The sequence below is a fragment of the Coffea eugenioides genome, chromosome 6, assembly GCF_003713205.1.
Source record: "Coffea eugenioides isolate CCC68of chromosome 6, Ceug_1.0, whole genome shotgun sequence".
Lineage (NCBI taxonomy): Eukaryota > Viridiplantae > Streptophyta > Magnoliopsida > Gentianales > Rubiaceae > Coffea > Coffea eugenioides.
The window spans coordinates 54,542,873-54,548,211 of record NC_040040.1 but is presented as its reverse complement, the minus strand read 5'-3'; the positions used below and the strand labels follow the sequence as shown (position 1 = coordinate 54,548,211).

At 34.8% G+C, this 5,339-nt stretch overlaps 1 pseudogene; it reads right to left on the bottom strand.

Annotated features, from left to right (window-relative positions):
* Nucleotides 1–1,279: 1,279 nt before the first annotated feature.
* On the bottom strand, nt 1,280–3,732 carry LOC113774469 (annotated as a pseudogene).
* Between the last annotated feature and the right edge of the window lie 1,607 nt (nt 3,733–5,339).

The following is a 5,339-nucleotide window of genomic DNA, read 5'->3' as shown; positions in this document are numbered from 1 at the left end:
AGGATATGAAGTTTCAAAACCATACTCAATCCAAGATTGAAGTAGTAATTCTCTTGTAGAATATGCTCACACTATATTCTTAAGTTCCAATTGATGAATATAGTTATTAAGTTCGGCGTCCAAGCGATGGCACTGTATTAACGAGTTAAGTAAAAGGCTCATGTAAGTAGTTTTTTTTATATACATGTTTCCATTTCTTAAGTCAATTAAACTCTATATTCACTTGATATATTTTTTTTAGTGGTGTTAATGGGTAAAATTTTATAATTTTCGGGTAAAGTATGGCATAAAAAATTTTCAGAATAATTCAAAATGCTTGTACCTTTTTTTTTAGAATCTACAAATAAAAATACGAATTATACAAGTATTTAAACAACGTGATCCATAAAATATGTCTTAGTATTTTCCTTTTCTATAAGAGGTTCAAATCTTGGGAAAATAGATATTTTTCTTTGTTTGATGTCCAATCCAATTGAGTGAAGCCATGTATAATTTAATTTGATGATCAATAAGCAATACCGTATAATCCAAGGGAAATTTGTGGGCATGGTGCTTCGGAATGGCGGTTTCCTTCATAAGCCAGCAACGTTCTTCGACATCCACCAGCATCTTTTTCTCTAGAAGGCAAAGTCATCTTTCCCGACAAAAGCCGAGCTACCCACTTGGCTTGTAATTCCACCACAAGAAAATTGATGGTCTTTTGGTCAGAAAATGTCGACATTCATTAATGGAATCGAACCTAAATCTTCTCTAGTTTAAAGCTAACGACATTTGTTTCACTAAGAATGTATGTCTAAGAGGGAAAGACTAATACAAATTCTTTCACGCGAATTAGATCAGTGACATAATTCTTACTATATGACAGAATAGGGAGAGAAATTGTGCATACTCTACCTTTTTAATGTTATTTTCTTTTTAAGCATAAATTATTTGATAAAAATCCATAAAAGGTAGCTTGCATTTGAAATTTTAAGTCCTACGCAATGTTTTTGAACCCAGACTGGAGAGTGAATTGGAAGAGTTTCCGGTTTGCCGTTTAATCGGTAAGATCGGTTCAAATATTTGATTATTTTTTATTTATTTTAGTTTTAAAAATTTTGAATAAAATCAAAATATTGTTTTAAAAAATAAAAAATCAGTAAAATCTACATTGAAACTCTTGATTTTTACTGGTCCAATCGATTCTTGACTCGATTTGTCTGATTTAATTGAATTTGTGAGTTAACTATTGAATCGAATCGAAGGTACGACCGGTTCAAAGTTGAATCGGTCAAATTAATCAGCCTGATCTCATTTTCAAAACATTGGTCCTTAGTCTATGGTACAGGTCTGGCACTACAAGTTGTGGTGGAAAGACATTCCCGTACAATGGCCTAACACGGTTCTCATCAACAGCAATTATTCTACTTGTTTTCAAGATTGGAAAATCATATTTACACCTCTCAACAACATTAGCAAGATTTAAGCAAAATCCCTGATGTGTATAGCTAATGCATTTTCTTATCAAATAAAGAGGAAAGACTCAAAAGCACTGATTGATTTCCACCTGGTACAGTGAATTATGATATCTGCAGCAATCAACGCTCCATCCTCGAATGCTACCTCACCATTTTCGTAGCAATATTGGATGTAGTATGTATACATTAACACAATTAGAGTTTGCATATTAAGAAAGGTGTACGATAAAACTCAAATCTATTTTTTATCAAAAAAAATTTTGGAACTAAAGAGATCAAAACAACCAAACTATTGACCAAGTCAGGTACCATGTTAATCAAATATCTTGTGAACAAGTTAAGAATAAGATGCAGTTTATCTCAAAATCAAAATTGAGGTATGATATCCGAATGCTGCTGCCATATATTTTCGTAGGTCTCAAGTTTTCTAACCTCAACTTGTGGGAGTTTTGATGAAATATGAACTTCATTGGCTACTTTAGCAAACATCGGAGGCTATCTTGAAGCCACTTGGCCCGTGACCAATCACAACTACAACCTGCAACATTTTCGAAGGCAAGAGAGAGGGTTTGGGATTGCGGGGGGCTGGGGGGAGGGTGGACTCTGCATGAGACATGATACAGGAAACAGTAACTACGACTTAGCAAATTTTTCACTAATACTTGATCCTTGTAAGGCTGAGGAACACAGGAATTATGGCTATGAATTTGCTTTCCGGCCCACTTTTTGATTCTTGGCAATTATTAAAGAAGTGAAAAAAAGTTACCAAACAGTGTGCTAATAAAAGCACCAAGCCAACCCTGTAGATGCAGTTGTGCTTAAGGTAGTTATTCCACTGGTAGTGTGAACCCTAATTTTTAGTTTTTTCCTTTTCTTTCCCTTCCAAAAGTACATAAAGATTTCATTTAAAATGGTCTAATCAAACGCATTAGGCTCACTAAGTACTCTTACAAATTATAATCATATAGTACGAAACTAGACTATATGCCATCGTTCATCTGGTTGTACGGTTATATGCATCAAACAAAAATTGTTCTTACATGTATGGTCCATCACCCATCCCCCAACCCCACTCCGGGAATCATATAGTACTAAGCTACATTATATGCCATAGTTCATGTGGTTGTACAGCTTTATGCATCAAATAAAGGTTGTCTTTTTTTTGGTGAAACAAAGGCTGTCTTTTATATGCATGTATGGTCCCCTCCCTCCTCCTCGTATGGTAATAAAAACTACATTACGTGCCATAGTTCATATGGCTATGCATCAAACAAAAATTGACGCTATATGTATGCTTCCCCAGTCCCTCCCTTCTTCGGTTTCGAAGGTGGTTTAGTTCCCTCTGTTCCTAATGACTCCGTTACATTTGTTCCCTTCCTCCATAATATAAGAATAGTTATAGTTTGTTAATGGCTGACAAAAAAAAAATCCCTCTCTCCTCCCCCCTTCCCGAACCAAGGTTTAGTGGGAAGAATGAATACCTGGAGCATTTGCTAATTTTGGTTGAGTGTAATGACCAATACAAACCACGACCACGTCAAAATGTTCTTCTTTCTTGAATTGATCATCACCATTTGTTTTCGATTCAACAATCCGCTTCTATTCTTTGCTTAACGGAAATGACTTCAGCATTAAACTGAATCTAGTCATCCAGTCCAAAGTCTCTAGCAAAATCATTCAAGAATTTGAGGACCTCATGGTGATCAGGAAAACATTTGGTTGAGTGTAATGACCATTACAAACTACGACCACGTCCAAATGTTCTTCTTTTTTGAATTGATCATCACCATTTGTTTTTGACTCAACAATCCACTTCTATTCTTTGCTTAACGGAAATGACTTCAGTATTAAACTGAATCAAGTCATCAAGTCCAAAGGCTCTAGCAAAATCATTCAAGAATTTGAGGACCTCATGGTGATCAGGAAAACATAAATATTTACCATTTTTCTCGATTGTGAAGGAGTAATCTGTAAATTCCATAAGTTGCATAGGAAGATTTGTCCGAAGTGAATCGTAAATGCTGCTATGAACGATTCTTCTATTAGGGTCGAGGCCAAGTGGATTGACTTCAGGATCGTACACTCACAACCCTCCAATTTGGTTTGATCTCTCATAGACCACAATCTGCTGGCCTTCTTTTTGAAGCTCTTGGGCTATCAAAAGGCCGGAGACACCAGCTCCGATCACTGCCACCTTCAGAAGTTGACGTCCCGTGGATAATGATACAAGCCTGCAGCTTACCCTATTAGTTACTATCAGAAGTTGACGTCCCATATATAATGGTACAAGCCTGCAGACCACAATTTTCTTTCTTTTTTTTTTTGGTTTCTTGATTAATTAGTTACTAGCATGTCATCACGTGAAATATTCTTATTGTTCAAGGTTATTCGCAATTTTGTTTCTTTTTTAAAAGTTTTGACAAACATATCATGCGCTTGACAGATTCCATCATTATTTGGAAAAATTCATCAATTGTCCTAAATATGCTTCAAAATAATGACATTGGTGATCAAATTTGCTTTTGTCAAAATTTTAGGGACTAAAATTACACTAGGTATCAAATATTGGGGATCAAATTTATTTTTGTCAAAACTTTAGGGATTTAAATTATACAGGTACCAAACATTGAGGACCAAAATTATATTTCTTGTTATTGACAAATATTTGGTAGAATTCCAGATATACCCAAAAAAAAAAAACGAGGCAACGTTTTCTATTTTGATGGTGTAATTTTGGTAAATTTACTATAATCAATATGATGGCACGAAGAATGCGCCCAATTTTACAAATATTTGACACGGATCATGCAATTTGGGTTGCTTTTGCCTTCTTCCTAATAGGTAATTTTCTACCATGTATTCTTGCAATTCTAGGGATTTTAAGAGAGGTTTAGCGATAAGCAAGTGACATAAATCAATACATTTATAGGAAAGAGAATTTAAGAAAATATAAGGGGTGCAAATAGAAAGCAACTTTAAAAATTTCTACACTTTGCAAGTTTGAAAGTAATTTTTTAAAAATTGAGTGGGGCTTCGGGGCAATTAGCCGCTAAACCACATCTGGCTCCGTCACTGCTTTGTTGAATCTTGTTAATTTTCTAACTTATTGCCTTCTTCCAGTTTTGCTTTTAGTTTCTAGTAATCTCGTCTGACATATATACTTTTTCTCATAAATTTTCTGACCTTTTTGTTTGCTTGTAATATATTTCTTCTCTAACTTTTCTTGACACTTTTTTCTCTTAAGAAAAAAATTAGGCTCATTTGAACACTAGACTGTTTGACTTAATTAGAATCGTTTACATTCCTAATGTAGAGTTTTTCAAAAAAATTTATTGGAGTCAACTGATCCTGACAGGTTGTCAGTCTGTGCAATAATAAATACCTACTCAAACTAAAAGTAATTTCTGTAGATAGCGGTGAGCAGGGTCGAATCCACAGGGACTGGGAGTAATTGTTTCTTTTCAAATTCACAGTGACAAGGGGGTGTTTTTGCGCAGAGAGTGACAATCAAATAAATGCAAATAAAATCCAAGGAACTATTAAAAATTAAATAACAATTTACTAAAATCAAATGAGTGATAATTAAGAATCTAGCCAAGAAATAACTTCAGCAATGGTTCACCTAATTGATCATCGAAATAAAGACAATTCCAATTATTTATCAATAAATAGGTTATAACTACCAAACAAGCGATGATAGTCAACCCCTCCTTACTGTGTCGGTGATTAAGGTACGCCCGTTAATCACTACTCTAATTGAGAAATAACCTTAGGTACGCCCGTAAGATTTAATTCCTCAATTGCCTTACGTATTAGAGGAGCTCTATTCTAACCAAATAACGCACGACCAGGGTTATTTTAGATTAGCCCGCGTATTCCCCT